This window comes from Mus musculus, chromosome 8, assembly GCF_000001635.26.
Source record: "Mus musculus strain C57BL/6J chromosome 8, GRCm38.p6 C57BL/6J".
NCBI classification, from domain to species: domain Eukaryota; kingdom Metazoa; phylum Chordata; class Mammalia; order Rodentia; family Muridae; genus Mus; species Mus musculus.
In genome coordinates this window covers 39,353,252-39,372,178 of record NC_000074.6, presented here as the reverse complement: position 1 = coordinate 39,372,178, position 18,927 = coordinate 39,353,252, and the positions used below count along the sequence as shown (strand labels likewise).

At 38.2% G+C, this 18,927-nt stretch overlaps 1 long non-coding RNA gene across 1 annotated transcript in view; it reads right to left on the bottom strand.

The window, feature by feature from the left end:
- Window positions 1-3,910: 3,910 nt before the first annotated feature.
- The window catches only part of Gm6213 (predicted gene 6213), a 70,289-nt gene continuing 55,272 nt past the window's right edge, over window positions 3,911-18,927 (bottom strand). Inside the window, exon 4 of the long non-coding RNA NR_044988.1 lies at window positions 3,911-4,120. This is a non-coding gene — a long non-coding RNA (predicted gene 6213). The remainder of the gene's footprint in view (window positions 4,121-18,927) is intronic.

The window sequence follows — 18,927 nt, the reverse complement described above, 5'->3', positions numbered from 1 at the left end:
TACTGATTTAGGGTTTGTCTCTTTGTTTGTTTGTTTTTACTGCAACCATCCTGGTTTTGTTACTTATGTTCTGTAGTATAAACTGAAATCAGGAAGGGTAATAGTTTCATAATTACTTTTTACTTGGGGTTGGTTTTGCGATTCCACATGAATTTCCATACTTTTTAGTTATTATTGTGAAGAATAACATTTGAATTTTGATAGAGTTTGCATTGAATCTATAGGTTGACTTTGATTAGATAGCCACCTTCATAATAAGAGTTCTCAATTCGTGAACAGGAAAGGTCTTCCCATCTTCTAAAGTATTCTTCAATTTCTTTTTTCAGTGTTTTAACCTTTTTATAGTGTATGTCTTCTGCTTCCTTGGTAAGGTTTATTCTAATTTTGTTTGGTTGGTTGGCTTGTTGAGACTATTTTGAATAGCATCATTTCTCTTATTTCTTTTTCAATGTATTAGTGATTGGTATGAAAGCTACTGACTCTTGTGTGATATTTTGTGACTTGAAACTTTGCTTTTATGTTTATTGGCTTTAACAGTTTCCTGGTTGAACATTTAGGGTTTCTTATATACAGAACTGTATCATCTGCAAATAAAGATTCCTTCTCATCTCCACCACTTTGGTTTCTTTCACTTGTCTTAAGGCCTGTCTTAAGTTCTACATTGATTAAGAGTAAAATAGAGACTCTTGACTTGCTCCATACTTTAGAGGAAATGCTTTGCTGTTTTAGCCTAATTAGTATAATGCTGGCTATTGGTTTTTCAAACACAGCCTATATTACATTGAGATAGCTTCCTTCCATTCTGAGTCTCTTTTATCATAACTGAATGCTTGGTTTTGCTAAAAGCCTGCTCTGTATCTATTTCGATAATCATGATCTCCTTGAATAAATTATGTAAAGTATTGCATTTACTGACTTGGTTATGATGTTCTTTATGGTTAAGTTCCTGAATTGAGTTTAAAAGTATTTTATTACAATGTTTTGTATATATAGTCACCAGGGATATTTGCATAAAGTTCAGGTTTTTTTTTCTTCCTTCATTTTTTTTGTCATTCTGTCTTTATCTGTATTGGCATTAGAGTAATATTAGTATCATCAAAAATGGAGTATTCCTTCCCTTCCAATTTTATGAAGTAGTATTAGAAGTGTTAGTGTTTGTTCATTTTAGTTGTCTGGTAAAATTCAGTGATGAATTTATCTGGAAATGGACTCTTCAGTTGGGAAAATTTTTATTAATGCTTCAAACTCATTGAACTAACCAGTACCCACCCCCACTCCCACCCCCCCTACCCCTGAACTCCTGTCTCTAGCTGCATATGTATCAGAAGATGGCCTGGTTGGCTATCAGTGGAAAGAGGCCCATTGGTGTGCAGACTTTATATGCCTCAGTACAGGGGAACGCCAGGGCCAAGAGGTGGGAGTGGGTGGGTGGGGGAGTGGGTGTGGGAGGGTGTGGGGGACTTTTGGGATAGCATTGGAAATGTAAATGAAATAAATACCCAATAATTAAAAAAAAAACCTGCAATGTCGTTTCCTATAAGAATATAACTTTAAGACTCTTCACTAGTTTGTTGATTGTTAATCTGTGCAGCTTGTCAATTTGTCCTTTGTGAATCATTCAAAGTTTTATAGATTGGGAGGGGATCTATGTTCATCCAGATTATCCCAGTGTGTAAATTACATCCTGGAACTGAATTCAGTAGTTGAGTTGAGCATTACCTCCTCTGGTCACAGGGGAAGCATTCAGAAACTTAGTGCTCCAGCATGGTGTATGACACCAGAGGGGCCAAAAAAAAAAAAAACCTTCAGACAGTGCATCAACTTATGAAATCAACTTTCGTAACATGATTTATGCAGACAATGCTGCTAATTTGCATTTTAAATGTTATGTTTGACAGTAAGTCCTTGATCTATTTTTAATCTTTGGATTTTAAAGGTTATTTTAAGTCCTTGAACCTTTATGAATCTTTTGATTTTTTTTAAAGGTTATTTCTTTCAGTGTCTAGTCCACAGTACTCACACTTGGGGTGGATAGGCATTAATTCCTTCCCTTATTAAAGACAGTACAAATTTTTACAAGGTGAGAGATCACTTGAAGCAACGAGTTCTGTAAACTCGGTATGACGAAAAGTCCAGCAATCCTTCTTGATGAACAGATTTATGTACCTTTATTATTATTGACTAAATTGTGGCTTTCTTGAAACAAAGGGTAACACATAGGAATTCTCAAATACAGGTGGCCTAGCTATCTTTCTTTTGTTTAAATGAAGCATTCATTAGCATCTTGGAGACTAGAGGTCTTAGAAGCAGTTTGTGATAACCAGTTGGTACAGCCTATTCTAAAACTTCTGTACTTTTTAATCATTTCCTTTTATAGACTGCACAGCACCATAGTGTTTTGGCAAAGTCAACACTTATATTTTAAAAATATAGTCTCAGATGGAGAAACCAAAATGCTTAATAAAACTGGTATAAACTTGTTTTATGTCTTGGCAAAAGCCACAGAATAAAGTGGGGAAAGCATATTCCATTCTTGATTCCTCCTGTCTTTAATATATACTGACAGCATGCATGTTAACCTCTTCTTGAACAGAACCTTTCCTATCTTACAATTATACAGAAAAATATTAAAATCTCATTTAGGTCTTTTAGGATTAAATAAATAAACATTTAAATGTTCTAATATGCCAAAGATTATGTCTTGTAAGACTAACACACTAAACATCAACAAGCCATGATCTTGAATAGGTTGAAAGGTTTTTCAGTGCAGGTAATAAGATAAAATCCCAAGATAGAAATAATGAATTTTAAATGTTTTCCTAGTTTCAGCTGTTAGATAATAATAAGATATGTAAAAAGGCACATATTTATGTAGAGAAAGTTGAGAAATACACAGATACTTGAAGGCATGTAGATAAACTGTATTGAATACAATACAAGGGACAACTATACAAACCTTTAAAATTATACTGTAACCTTTCATCAGTAAAGGTTCATCGAGTGGTATTTTTATTCAGCAGATATATGCTTTCTCTAATCACTGTATAAATGTTAATTGAAAAAAGAACTTGATCATGCACAGGTACCCCTGGGTTCTAGGATTACCTTTGCTTCATAAGAGGGACAATGCACATATATAAGTAATTTTAAAAATAAAACTACATTGATCATAAGAAAAAGAATTTAAAAAAATGTGTTCTGGGTTTATAGAGGTTGCAGAGCCACGTGTGGCCACTGAAATACAGTAAAAGTTGGGTATAAAGGTATCATTGGCCAGTCATAGGAAATGAAGACATGTTGGTAATGATTTAATGCTCAAGGTACTTTTGTAACACGCTGGAAGATATATGTAAGTCATATGAAATTGTGATATGAAGTGATATCATGCTCTAAATCCTCCAGATTAAAGTAATATATGGTGTGCTTGTAGTTGAAAAGTAGAGTAGACTGAGGAGACTCCAATCAATGTAGTTTTTTAAACTTAGCTTCAAAGAACAGATAGCTCATGTTAATTGAAGAATAGAATATGGTGTGAAGACATGAGAAATTACTGAAATGGCAGCTATTTCTTCAAGAAACACTTTTGGGTACCTACTGTTGCACTGCTCAGTTTAGCCATAGAAATACTGAAATATGCAAGACACGGTCCTTGACCTTGAAGAAATTATACAGTAGCAAGAAAGGCAAAATTACAACTATACGAAAGCTGAAAAGACATACAGATTTGAGGGAATATGAATAATTAAGTTGGAAAAAATTCAAGTGCAGATGTATAACTATAAAAGACTAGAATAGTAAATTGTATCAACTTCAAGTTCCATGCTAAAAGTTTGAACTATAGGCTCTGGAAAAACCACTGAAAATTTCTGAGCTTAAAGTGTTCATTAAATCCAACAAAATCCCTTTTCTTCAACTAGTTTATTGGGCTCAAGAGATACGTCTGAAACAATTGCTCTTTTCTACATACCTCAGAGATAAAAGCAACGTTCTATCTTAAGGTACACATCTTAACTAGAATGCACACTATGTCAACACAGAAAATATCAGGAAGTCTTAGGGGATAGACAGGTGATCTCATAGCTGATCTTCAGTCAGGAAAATAACATGAGGAAATTAGTACCTGAAAAAAAAACAGATTTCATGTTAGAAAAAAATAAAGTATCACAATAAGAATATATGATAGCAGTGAGACTGTAATACTGGGGAAATAGAGTCGATTCATGTAAGGGAGTTGGGAGACAGTGAGGGAGAGAAGCAGCACCATTATCAAAGAGTTCAAATCTAAGAATAACTCTGTGTTTCAATGAAGAGCAATGGAGACCCACAATGAAGAGCAACAGAGCCTTGGTGGTGTGGAGAAAGAGCAGAGATATAAATGGACTTAAGATTGAAGCAGAGAATAGAGTGATTGTTGCTCAAAATCCATATGCTGAAGTCTTCTTCTTCACTGGGATGGTATTTAAAGGTGACTAGGTCACAGGGATGGCGTTCTCACAAATGGGATTAGTGTTTCTTGGGGACAGCATACAATGACAGGGACTGCCTGCAGTAGGCTCAGATGGAGACATCTCAGAAGCCTGTGGCAGCTCCTTATAGAAAAGGACAGCGTCTGGGACCCTAAGAAGCAGGAGACACATCCCTCCAAGGGACCCACCATCCGAAAAATTGGACTGCCTGCAGTAGGCCAGGCCAGGATGGAGACATCTCAGTAGCCTGTAAGCAGCAATTTGGAAAAAAAAAAAAAGAGTTGTTCCCATTTCTCCTAACCTTAGCCCTGGACAACAGCTGTATAGATTTCATTTGTGTGTGACTGCTTTTCAGTTAGCCTTGGTGTGCATAATTATTGTATTATATCTGACTTTCTTATTTCTTTCTCCTTCTGCTCTGGTGAATTCTGTGAAACTATATGTTTCTTGATGTAATGATTCTTAAATAATTAAAAGTTGAGACATGGGGCACAGCACAGCACAGCACAGCACAGCACAGCACAGCACAGCACAGCACAGCACAGCACAGCACAGCACTGCACAGCACAGCACAGCACAGCACAGCACAGCACTGCACAGCACAGCACACACAGCACAGCACAGCACAGCCCACAGCACAGCACAGCACAGCACAGCACAGCACAGCACAGCACAGCACAGCACAGCACAGCACTGCACAGCACAGCACAGCACTGCACACACAGCACAGCACAGCACAGCACAGCACAGCACAGCACAGCACAGCACAGCACAGCACAGCACAGCACAGCACAGCACAGTCCTAATGGCCCAGGTGTGTCTTAGAAACAACGCAATAACTGCACAGTAGTAGTTCCAGATTAATGCTTGACTTGCAATGAAAGCTTGAAGAAATTATTAGAAAAGGAAATAGAGCCAACATTGGGACTCCAAGAAAGAAAAAAATACTATTGAAGTTATTAAATAAGTTTTGCACAACATTTGAGAGTGGTTCCTGGATAAGGAAATATAGAATATGTAATATCTTATATTAGTAAAACTAAGTCAAAACAGTGGGACTCTTAGGAGAGTCATTGTGTGCAATGTGCAGAAGCAGAAAGCTAGCAGAACTACTGAGTTAAGGGTTAACTTGATTCTTTCTGGCCATTGCCTGGGAACTTTGCCCATGTCACTTGTTATTGGAGCTTCACAAGAAAATGCAAGTAGCTGACCTCGGAGCTCTGCGCTCTGAAGTATAATAAGTTAAAATTTAAATAATGATAAGTTTTCAATAATTATTATTTTGGCAATAGGTCTGGGAATAGGGAAGCTTGAAACTTTGGGGAACAATTGTAATTCTTGATTCTTTGTGGGAAATAGTTATTCCTTTGAATTTGGCAATGATTATACAATGTCTTTTTTTAATCTGCTTTTGGAGTATCAGTGGAAGACTAGGGAAAGAAAAGGACAAGCAAGCATGAGAAGAGTGTGTGAAGAGTGAGTGAAGGGAGAATATGAGATGTATATGGAGAGTGTGTGTGTGAGTGAAAGGAGAGTGTCTGTGGTGTGTATGAGATGTGTGTGAAGAGTGAAATAGGAACACACAGAGGTGTGAATGAGCATGAGAGTTCAAGAAAAGAAAAGCACACAGGAGAATGCAGAGTATGTGCAGCTTCAAGCTGTGAGTGAGTAAGAGAGAAAGAGAACAGGGAATGAGAGAGAAGAGAGAGAAAATTTAAGCCTTGAAAAATTGCCTGTCAGCTTGTACTCAAAAATAGTCTCTGTGTGTTTATTATGCGCCTTCCAGATATCCCTGCTTCCAGCTGAGAACTCTGATCCTATGTCGAGGCTGGACCCGGACAAGTGTTCACATTTGTTGCATCCTGAAAAGTAAATGGACACTTTCCTCCCTGTGAGGACACAAAATGTTGGCAGTGCACAACACATAAGACAGCCCTGCTTAGAACTTGATGGTGTTGGTATCCTAACTCAAGAATTGTGAGAAACAAATGTCTGTCATCTACAAGCTTCCCATGCTATGGTGTTCTGTGAGAGTCGCTCAAACTGAGGAAAAGAATAGATCCAAACTAAGAAGGTTGTTCTGAAAACTAAATGGAAAGAGTTGAGGAAAATGTGTGACACATCACTATGCTATATATTTGTAATATTAGTACTTTAATTCTTCATATAGTGTTATCAATTAAAAGATATTTGTTTCTAAATTTTTTTTACCATGCAACTCTTATTTTTATCTAGAGAAGTTAGTTTCTTTGTCATACATTTTATCTGTTTGTACATGCATGGAATTCATATAGACTTCACACTTTGTTCAGATTTTAAGAAAAATTCAGGGCTGGGGAGATTATTCAATACATAAATGATGGCTGCACAAGAATTAGGATCTGAGTTGGAACCAAAGAACCTATGTGAGAAACTGAGTGTGGTGGATGCTTTTGCTTGTAACTGGCAAGGGGAAAAAAAAGAGGAGGATTTATTGGATTCACTGGTTAACAACCTAGCCTAAGCTGTGATTCGCAGGACCCAGTGGGAGATCTAGTCTCAAAAGAAGGCAGGCATACCCTATGAATGGTATCTCAGACTGGTATCTGCCCTCTATATGCAAGTGCACACACATGCATCTGCACACATATGAAAAATACACACTCAATTCTTCACTGAGTTAGAGAGGGCAATTCGCAAATTCATCTGGAATAACAAAAAAACTAGGACAGCAAAAACTATTCTCAACAATAAAAGAACCCCTGGTGGAATCACCATGCCTGGCCTCAAGCTTTACTACAGAGCAATTATGATAAAAAAAAAACTGCATGGTACTGCTACAGCAACAGACAGGTAGATCAATGGAATAGAATTGAAGACCCAGAAATGGACCCACAAACCTATGGTCACTTGATCTTTGACAAGGGAGCTAAAACCTTCCAGTGGAAAAAAGACAACATTTTCAACAAATGGTGCTGGCACAATTGGCAGGTATCTTGTAAAAGAATGCAAATTGATCCATTCTTATCTCCTTGTACAGAGTTCAAGTCTAAATGGATCAAAGAACTCAACATAAAACAAGAGACACTGAAATATATAGAGGAGAAAGTGGGGGAAAGCCTTGAAGATATGAGAACAGGGGAAATTTTCATAAACAGAACAGCAATGGCTTGTGCTGTAAGATTAAGAATCAACAATTGTTGTTCCACCTATAGGGTTGCAGACCCCTTTAGCTCCTTGGATACTTTCTCTAGCTCCTGCATTGGGGGCCCTGTGATCCATCCAATAGCTGACTGTGAGCATCCACTTCTGTGTTTGCTAGGCCCGGCATAGCCTCACAAGAGACAGCTATATCTGGGTCCTTTCAGCAAAATCTTGCTAGTGAGTACCCCCACCCCCCACAGAGCTCGTGTTTCTAGCTGCATATGTATCAGAAGATGGCCTAGTTGGCCATCATTGGAAAGAGAGGCCCACCGGTCTTGCAAACTTTATATGCCTCAGTACAGGGGAATGCCAGGGCCAAGAATTGGGAGTGGGTGGGTAGGGGAGTGCGGGAGGGTATGGGGGACTTTTGGGATAGCATTGGAAATGTAAATGAAGAAAATACCTAAAAAACAAAAAAAGAATCAACAAATGGGACCTCATAAAATTGCAAAGGTTCAATAAAGCAAAAGACACTGTTAATAAGAGAAACAACACCAACAGATTGGGAAAGGATTTTTACCAATCCTAAATCTGATAAGGGACTAATATCCAATATATACAAAGAGCTCAAGAATCTGGACTCCAGAAATTCAAATAACCCCATTAAAAATGGGGTACAGAGCTAAACAAAGAGTTCTCAACTGAGGAATACCAAAGGGCTAAGAAGCACCTGAAAAAAATGCTCAGCATCCTTAATCATCAGGGAAATGCAAATCAAAACAACCCTGAGATTCCACCTCACACCAGTCAGAATGGCTAAGATCAAAAATTCAGGTGACAGCAGATATCAGTGAGGATGTGGAGAAAGAGGAACACTCCTCCATTGTTGATGGGATTACAAGCTTGTACAAACACTCTGGAAATCAGTCTGCCAGTTCCTCAAAAATTTGGACATAGTACTACCGCCACATCCAGCCATACCTCTCCTGGGCATATAACCAAAAGATGTTCCAACTGGTAATAAGAACACATGCTCCACTATGTCCATAGCAGCCTTATTTATAATAGCCAGAAGCTGGAAAGAACCAGAGGTCCCTCAACAGAGAAATGAATAGAGAAAATGTGGTACATTTACACAATGGAGTACTACTCAGCTATTAAAAAGAATGAATTTATAAAATTCTTGGGCAAATGGATGTATCTGGAGGATATCATCCTGAGTGAGGTAACTCAATCACAAAAGAACTCACATGATATGCACTCACTGATAAGTGGATATTAGCCCAGAAACTTAGAATACCCAAGATACAATTTTCAAAACACAAGAAAATCAAGAAGGAAGACCAACGTGTGGATACTTCCTCCTTAGATTAAGGAACAAAATACCCATGGAAGGAGTTACAGAGAAAAAGTTTGGAGCTGAGACAAAAGGATGGACCATCCAGAGCGGGAATCCATCCCTGAATCAGCCACCAAATGCAGACAATCTTGCTTATGCCAGCAAGAATTTGCTGAAAGGACCCTGATATAGCTGTCTTTTGTGAGGCTATGCCAGTGCCTGGCAAATACAGAAGTGGATTCTCACAGTCATCTATTGGATGGAAAACAGGGACCCCAATGGCGGAGCCATAGAAAGTACCCAAGGAGCTGAAGGGGTCTGCAATCCTATAGGTGGAATAACAATATGAACTAACCAGTACCTCCAGAGCTCATACCTCTAGCTGTATACGTAGCAGAAGATGGCCTAGTCGGCCATCATTGGAAACAGAGGGCCCTTGGTCTTGCAAACTTTATATGCCCCAGTACAGGGGAATGCCAGGGCCAAGAAGTGGGAGTGGGTGGGTAGGGGAGCAGGGCAGGGGGAGGGTATAAGGGCCTTTCAGGACAGCATTTGAAATGTAAATGAAGAAAATATCTAATAAAATTTTGGAAAAAAAAGTTTTACAATGCAGCCTTGGATGGCATTGAACTCACCTTTTTGACCAGACTGACTATGAGAGGAAAAAAAAAAAAAAAAAAAAACCAACATACATACTCATACCTGCACACCCAGAGAGAGAGAGAGGGAATAGGGAGAGGGAGGGGAGAGGGAGAGGGAGAGGGAGAGGGAGAGGGAGAGGGAGAGGGAGGGAGGGGAGGGGGAGAGAGAGAGAGAGAGAGAATTCCATTCACACTCAGAGAGAGGAGGGAGAGAAAGAGGGAGAGAGGGAGAGAGAGGGAGTGAGGAGGTGGAGAGAATTCCATTTGTTTATATACGGTGTCCATACAAATTTTGCTCTTTGTATACACTTGTCATTTAGGACATGTGGATTTCATATTTGGTTAAAAACAGCCTGTATTTGTGTGGAGTCTCTTTTGTTTTAAAAAGTTGCCTTTATTTCTGATGCTTTTTATTCATTTTTCAGTTATATTGGTTAGCTGTCTGAGGAAGCAGAAATAGTTGTATCAAAATCAGTGTATATCTTCAAATCAGTGCATCATTACCATACATGATGTGAAAACACTAAAAAGGTACTTAATTTTCTCTCTCTTCTGTTGATCCTGATCTCCTCTTGCACACTGACTATTTTTTAGTGGATTACAGTTGTTTCAGCTACCTAGTAATGAAAATTATTTTGTGCTTCTTTTCTTTCATATTCCCTTTATCTTGGTTGAGTATTTTATCCCTACATGTGATGCTTGAAATAATTTTTGCTTATTTAACAGAATCATCTCAAAGACAGATAGCTGGGACTGCTTGCATTATAGATTAGCCTGGAGAAATAGCATAAGACTGAGCCTTTGTAGTGACAGCCACTTACATCTTTCTAGTTCTGTCTGAGCACAGTCACGGAGCTCAATGATCTCATGTCTGCCCCATCAGAAGCTGTGAGTGGCATCATTTTCCATTTAGCTTTTGTTTTGCATTCCCAGTTTTCACTACTTAGTGGTATGGGTAAAATATAGTGATATTTATGTATTGAATCCTAGGTTTTCTATTAGTCAGGCTGGGCTTAACCGAGTGGTTCTTCTGCAAGGACCACTGAAATCACTAGAACCTTCTAACACCTAGAAAGCTCTTCTTTGGGGAGGCGACAAACCAAATTCTTTTATTAATCTCAAGGGGCTTTTGGTTCATCCTTTCTGTCTGTATTTAAACAGATGTGACCTAGATATGCAAATACACCTCAGACAAAGACAACACTTTTGTCTTATTTTATAATAGTTTTTTTTTTTTTAATTTCATGGATGGGTGCTGCACTAATATATCCTTCCTGTTCTCTCCAGTTCCTTTCAGGTCCCTCTTGCTCCTCAAATTCATCTCCTCTTATTTTTTTAATTAAATTGTTTCATATATGTAAATAAACATAAATACAACCTGTTGAGATCCCTTAGTGTTGCTCATGCATATTTAGGGCTGACCTCATGCTCTTGGCTAAACTATCAGGGGCTTGTCCTTGAAGAAGACTACAGCTCCTCTCAGTATTACCTAATTGCCTGTAGCTCTCAGAGTAATGGCTTATGAGAATGGCTCCATCCATGTTGAATGTCTATGGCTATCACTTTTTAGATCTTGCTTAGGCAAACATATTCTTGAGCTTTCTTATATATACATAGAGAATACTATCCCTCAGCAGGTATACTTTCCTGGTTCTCTATCTCTTATGGCCTTTCTGTGCCTTCTTCTGTAGTGTCTCTTGATCCTTTCTGCTCTTATCAAGTTTACCAGTACCACTGAGACAACTGGAATTATTAAAGGAGTTAGAAGTTCACAACCTCTACACACTGACTTCAGTAATATTTTTATGTCACATATAGAGAATATATATAAATAATAAAGTGAATAATTTGTAAATAAATTAGTTCCTAGTAATATTTGAGAGAAGTATTTTTATAAAAAATAACATTTTTACATTTATAAGCACATTGTGTTATATTTTCTAGTATTGAGCCACTCTTAATTGAATTCAGTTTAGTATTTCATAATCCATTACAAAAAGTAAAAGTATGTATGCCAGAGATACATGTTAAAGATACAAGCTAATTGCCCAGGAATTTGACTCTATCATAAAGTATAATTATCCAAAATTGTTGTTCACTTTTAAAGTATACATTATTTCCATACTACAGCTTTTTTGATGTTGTACTATAAACTGCACAGACTGTCATCAAATTGTATGATGTCCAAGAATGTTTAACACGAGAGTCTTCTTTTTAAGGGTCAGTTATACATTTCTTTCTAGAATTTCTCTATGGCTCTTTGCTTCCATTTTTATACCCATATAGCTCTTTTCTCATTCCTAGCTTATTCTACTCTTGCATATGCCCTGCTTGTTTTTGTCTTAGTGAGAGAAATTGTTATTTGAGGGTTAGACAAAATCAAAAGGATTGAATAGACCTTAGAACCCCAAATCTCTGGTCACAGTCACGAAAGACAGATATTCCAGAGTTCCAGGAATGCACCATGAAGATCAGGTTCATGCCCATCACAGGCTCTAGACCTCAATTTTCTGGCACCTAACTATAATATTTTTAAATTAGAGTTTACTATGCAAAGTCACACCAAAGTGTAGACATTAAAACTAACAACATCATGGCATTGTATAACTCTTCAAAGCGACAGTTGATTCAGGATGCAGCTGGGCCTGCATGTAGACCGTTCTCTTTGTAGACCGGGTCTGCCTCTTGGTTAACCTAGTACATAAGACATCAGCAGTAAACTTGCATGGTTTCATCTCATTAGTGTCTGGACAGAAGAGAAATTCAGTGCACATGGATTTTCATGATTCCATTTTGTCTCCTTTGCCAAGGCAAGTCAGCAAGTATAGGTCAGAAAGTATGGGCAAGTCCTGCCAATAAGCCTAAGCAAGGTGGGCTAAGTTTGTGTCTACATTTGCAGCCATCCACACAGTAAGCCTTCCAGAGGCCAGAGATGAACTGGAAGGCTGGAAATGTTTTCTAACACTTAGTATCTGCAACAAACCTTTCAAGGTAGGACCGAGGACTGTATCTTCTGTGAACCACAGTGTAAAAGCTGTAGTCGGGGAGAATGAGTCTTCCAGTAAAACAGAGAAGAAACAAGCAGAGAAGAAGTGCTGGTCCATGTTCTCACAGAAAATAATGAGCACTTCTCTAACCTCTAGGAAAATTAGGAGGGTGGAAACTACCTTCTCTTTTTAATTATCTCTTGCCTGGGTTATTTTAAAGGGCAGGGAATTTGGAAGAGTAGAAAGCATCCTCATTTTTTAATTAACTCACCTTTACTCTATAACCATGTAAAGGGCAAGTGTCTTTTGTGGCAACCTCAGCACATTTGGTAGGGGCTCTACCCTGTAGCTATGATAAAGCATTTCATGCCAGGTTGGAAGTTAGGTCACAACAAGGTTGATGTGACCCATATGATGGTGTGTGATAAGATGTGTTAAGAATATAGAAAATATTCTTGGGGCGTTTGGTAAGATTTTCCTCATCTGTTTTTCTAATTGTAAATCTCTCTCCTTTTATGACTAAGAGCCAGTATGATGTTAAAAATAGTCATTTTGGTTTGCTTGAAACTCAGAGATGGCAAGGACTTCTGAGCTAGAGATTCCTCTGGGGAATGCTGTTCTAAGAAAATGATGTTCTACTGTAAAGACCACAAATGATAAGCACTGGGAATTTTAATAAATCTGTAAGCCTAGTGTTAGATCTCTGCACTCATGGGTTTCTCACCCATGGATTCTAGTGACTCATCTGTGAAGGGGGCTGGAGAAATAGCTCAATAGTAAAGAGCGCATGTTTCCCTTCCATGTGACGATTCTAAGGTCTGTAACTTCAGTTATGGAGATCAGGTTCCTTCTCTGGCATCTGTGTGTACCAGGCATGTGTGTGGTACAAAGATATAAATGGAGCCAACACACCATAAAATGCATCCATACTGAACACATATAGTTTGTTTTTCTTCTCAATTTTTTCCTAAACATTGCACTATAGTAACTATTTATGTATCATTTACATTATATTGAGTATTGTAAGTAGTGTAGACATTATTTAAAACATGAGGAAATGTGTATGTATAAATCATATTATTTTATAGAGGCCCTTTAGCCCCTGTAGATTTAACATGTACCAGGATCATGACACTAATCTCTCATGTACATCTAGAAACAATTTTACTTTGATACATCCTGAGTTTTAACTTCCTTATTACAGAGATCTTTCATTTTTGCTCTTGGAGAGGTAGCTTAGCATAATACTCTATTGACAATGGGATGAGACCTCTGGCACCTATTTTCGAGTCTCCTTGGTTACAATAAACAAGCAGTTCCCAGTAAGACACATTCCTGAGAAATAGAGTTGCCACCTTTGACCACTTAAGATAGAAGAATGGGTCCATGTATTTGAAGACCAACTCCTTCTGAAGTCTTGAGGAGAGACCAGCCTGTTTCAGGAGCTGCCAGTACAGGTGACACAAAGTCCTCACATTGTTTGAGTCCTTCTGTCCAGCTTTCTTTCATCCAGATCCTGCTGTCTGATTTCTGGTTAAATAAGACATTAAACTGTCTCCATCTGCTCAAGCAGCCCCATCTGTGTTCTTCTCCGAGAGAACTGCATTACTGTGATAAAACAACAGTCCAGCCAAGATGTTTCTCAAGTTAAAAGTATTATGGATTCTGCTTTCCGGGGGTGGGGGAAATCTATCTTTCGTTGTTGTTGTTGTTGTTGTTGTTGTTGTTGTTGTTGTTGTTGTTGTTGTTGGAGACAGGGTTACTCTGTGTAGCCCTGGCTGTCCTTGAACTCTGTAGACCAGACTTGCCTCGAGCTCAGAAATCCACCTGCCTCTGCCTCCCAAGTGCTGGAATTAAAGGCATGTGCCGTTACTGCCCTTTGAAATCTTTCATTAATGTCTTTCAATTACGTAGTAATTTTTTTATTCTTAACGGGAAAGGGAGAGTCCCAAGCCTTACAAATCAGAATCTGTAGTACAGCCATATTTGTATAGGTCTCTGCCATCTCCCTAAAATCTGTAGCCAAGGTGACCTTTCTTTTTTTAAAATTATTATTATTAATTTATTTATTTTTAAATAATTATATTTTTCATTTACATCCCAAATGTTGACTCTCTTCTTTTCTTATTTATTCTTTATTTATTTGCCCTCATGCAAGGCTGAGAAACGCTCAGTATTATCTCAGTAGGAGTGCAGTCCTTTGTCACATTTGGTTATATTTGCAGGAATTTGTTTCTGGGGGATATTTCTCTTCTCAATATATTTTTAGAAACTAAGATACATCTCCCAGAGTGCCAAAAGCACAGATTGCAGCTACCAAACTAAAGTTACAAAGAACCAGGTGGAAAATTCCTTTTAAATACTGAAAACTAGCTCATTTTAGTTGGCATATTGTCAGTACATTTTTTCTGAATAGCTAATTTGAATAGCTGGCAATGTTTCATGGTTTTTTTTTTTTAACATGATTATTTGAGGCCTTGAAGATGAGTGGCTACCTGGTTTATTTCTTTAGTAGGTTATACAAGTGCAATTGCTTTTATATATTACGTATGTGGAGTATCTTTTATCCCACTTAAACTACTGTGTACATCTATGAAAATTGAAACAATGCAACATTTTATATTTTCTAACAAGATCTGTAAACACTTCTGGGGTTGTGTTAAGTAGTTAAGAAATGACTTAAATTAAATTGGATGAATAATCCGAGGTTGCATTTAGTATGACAAAATCAAGAATAGCAAACCGATACCAATCTAGAATTTGACAAGCACTACTGATTCCTGGGAACATAAGACATGGGTGAAGGTTTCATGAGCCTCTTCTTAATGTCATATGAAACTTTCTCTATGTGGGCTTTCTGTTGGTAAATTTAGTAACTTTTTAATCTTAACCTACGTTACGTTGTATATTATATCAGCATTATGAATATGAAACCTCTAGAACTGCTGTCTGTCTAGATTTTCTCCTTTTGTGTTAGCATCTAAACAAATATATTTACTTGTGCTGCTAGAAGATTTAGTTTTTTTTTTGATTCTCAGGCATTACACTAAAAGGTCAATCACTACTGGCCTAGGCTTTTTAAAGCCAAGTCTAACATTCTTTTTCTTAGAGCCTTGTTTGTTCAGCAATTCAAGGATATTAGGAATTCAAAGAATTCAACATCTCTTCTTTTCACTTGACATTATCCCAAAGTCATGTGGCTGCCATAGCTGTAGATACCACTTATGCATCCAAAACAGGAAGTGGGGATCACAGTTCTAAGTAAGAAGACTTAGAACACTGGAGTCAATGAGTGCTATGGTTTGGATCTAGAGCGTCCTTCAAAGTCCCACTTGTCAAAAGGAAGAACCTTAGGTCCCTGCTATGTGTTCCAAGGGAATTATAACATTTCAGAGTTTTCCTCTTGTTGTCTTGCTCTCTGCTTCACAAATCACAAGGTGAACAGTTGGCTTATCCACACAATCATGCCATGATGGGTGGCCGGCCTTCACCAGGGGCCCAAGGTAATAGAAGCAGTTCAATAAAGCTCAGAATTTCAAGTCAAAACAAACCTCTGAAGCTTAAAAACGAATTACCTTCAGTATTTTGTTACAGTCTCAGAAATTTGATAAGTTGATGATTATGCTATTAGGACAACAAAACTTTGCCCAGAATTTACACTCTCCAGAAGAATCCTGCTCATGTTGTCTTAGATCCTACTTAGATCACATTGCCTACTAATCTAGCTGTAAACGAGGCTGAAGGAATGTACAACCATAACTTCATAACTCCTACAGCCCATGCAGAAACTAAAGACCAATCAATGACTAGCATGACAGTCCATTAAGGAGCATGGAATACAGGATACTTAGTTCTCCACTTTGTATCATCTTCTGCAGACACAAAGATCTGAAAGAAATCCACAAAGCTCTAAACTCAAAATGTGAGTAGTCGGTAGGCCAGCTGCTACTCTAAGTATGTTCACTTGAAGTGGTGCCAAACGGTTCCTTTTCTGTTCTCTGAAATTTAGAAAAAGGTTTAAAGTCTTCATTCTCTGCCCTGTGAAGATTTGTGAAGGTTATATGCAAATACTGAGCCACTTTGGAGAAGAGACTTGAACATTTGTGTCTGACATTTACACTGGGTCCTAGAAACATTGCCCCACCTACGGATCCATCCCATCTGCAGACACCAAACCCAGACACTATTGCTGATGCCAAGAATTACTTACTGACAGAAGCCCAGTATAGCTGTCCCATGAGAGGCTCTACCAGAACATGACAAATACAGATGTGGATGCTCACAGCCAACCATTGGACTGAGCAAGGGGACTCCAATAGAAGACTTAGGGGAAGGACTGAAGGAGCTGAAGGGGTTTACAACCCCATAGGAAGAATAATATCAACCAACCAGACCCCCCAGAGCTCCCAGGGACTAAACCACCAACCAAAGAGTACACAGGAAGGGACCCATGGCTCCAGCCACATATGTAGCAGAGGATGGCCTTATGGCATAAGTGGGAGAGGAGGCCCTTGGTCCTGTGAAGGCTTGATGCCCTAGCATAGGGGGTGGAGAGGTGAAACTGGGAGGGGGAGCATCCTCATAGAAGGAAGGGAAACGTGGGACAACATTTGCAAAGGGAATACCGGAAAGGGGGACAACATATGAAATGTAAATAAATAAAATAACCAATAAAAAAAGAAACATTGCCCTGTAGATGGCAAGGAACAACTGTATGTATGTCATACCATGTCATTATATGCATAAAATAAAAGGCAGTACATGTTCACCTGAAGCTGATTACTTTAAATGTATTACTATCTGCATACTAACTAACTTCCTGTATTATCTTCTTCCCAGTATTAAAGTTAAATTATCTTTGCAAAGTGAATTCGAGCCCAAACCAGTAGAGGGTAAATGTTCCTTGAAGGACTATTTATATTGCTGGTTTGGAGTCACACTGTCTCTAGCACAGCTATTTGACTATACAGTGTATAGATGAGTGATGGTGTTATAAAAATAAAAACTCATTTTGAATTCTTATCCTGTATCATTAAATATTATTTTACTAAGTTTTTAAGCATATTTAAGTTACATTTGTGTGTGTGTACATGTATATTTGTGAGTGTGTGTGTGTGCACGTGTGCGTATGTATACAAGCTACAAATAGAGACCATAGAACAACTTGCTGGAGTTGCTTCTATCCCTCTACAATGTGGGTCCAAGCACTGAACTCAAGCTGTCTCATTTGGAAGCAGTGCTTTTATCTGACAGTCAGCCGGCTGATCATTTTTGGGGGAAAAAAATTTCTTTTTAAAATCAACTTATAAATTAAAACTTATCATTTATTATTATTATTATTATTATTATTATTATTATTTTGATCAGGAGATGTCTCTTGACTCCTGTCTGTCCCTGTGTCTCTGTCCCCTATTTCACTGCTATCACCATTGACCCCAGCAATCCTCTCCCGTTTACTTCTATTCCTGTCCCCACTTTTCTACCTTGAAGGCTCATTTTTTTTTTCAGTCTCGTGGGACCCTTTCTAGTTTCCCAGCCATTACCCATATTTACTTCCATCTGGATACACATATTTAACAGTACTAGGCTGCAAGCCACATGTGAGAGAGACTACATGGCTCATATCTTTCTGAGCCAGGGTTGGTGCGTATGCACCAATACACAACAATATAATGTTTTCCAAGTTCCATCCATTTTTATGCAAATTTCCTGACTTCAATTTCTCTTTATAGATGAATGAAAGTCCATTTCATATGGCTGCAGCATTTTTATATCTGCTCATCTGTGGATAGGCATTGAAATAATTATAATTCTTTGCTACTGTGAAAAGGGCAGCTAAAGCAGGGGTATGTAGGTATCTCTGCAGTATGCCATAGAACTGTTAAGGGGTATGCCCAGGTAGTTTGTTGTTTTTGATTTTGAGAAACATCCTTACTACTTCCCATAATGACCACTTTAGTTCATACCCCACCAACACTGGATAAGGACTCTTGGTTCTCACTTTCGCGCCAACCTTTGTCCTCATTGGTTTCTATCAAAATGGCCACGATGACAAGAGTGAGACAGGCTCTCAGAGTTGTAACTTGTATGTTGGCTAGAGATGTTGCATAGCTTTTTAAATAATTACTGTTCATTTTTCTTCTGTCTCTTCAGATCATTGGCCCATTCTTAAATACAGCTAGCAAAGGCGGCACTCCATTTTCATCATGTAGGCTGTCCATCTTGTTGCTAGTTTCTTTTATAGCTCTTAAGCTTTTTTACTTAATATAAACCTATTTGTCTATATCTGTATCTAGAAATGTTTTCTCTATATTTTCGTATGGGGTATGGGGGACTTTTGGTATAGCATTGGAAATGTAAATGAGCTAAAT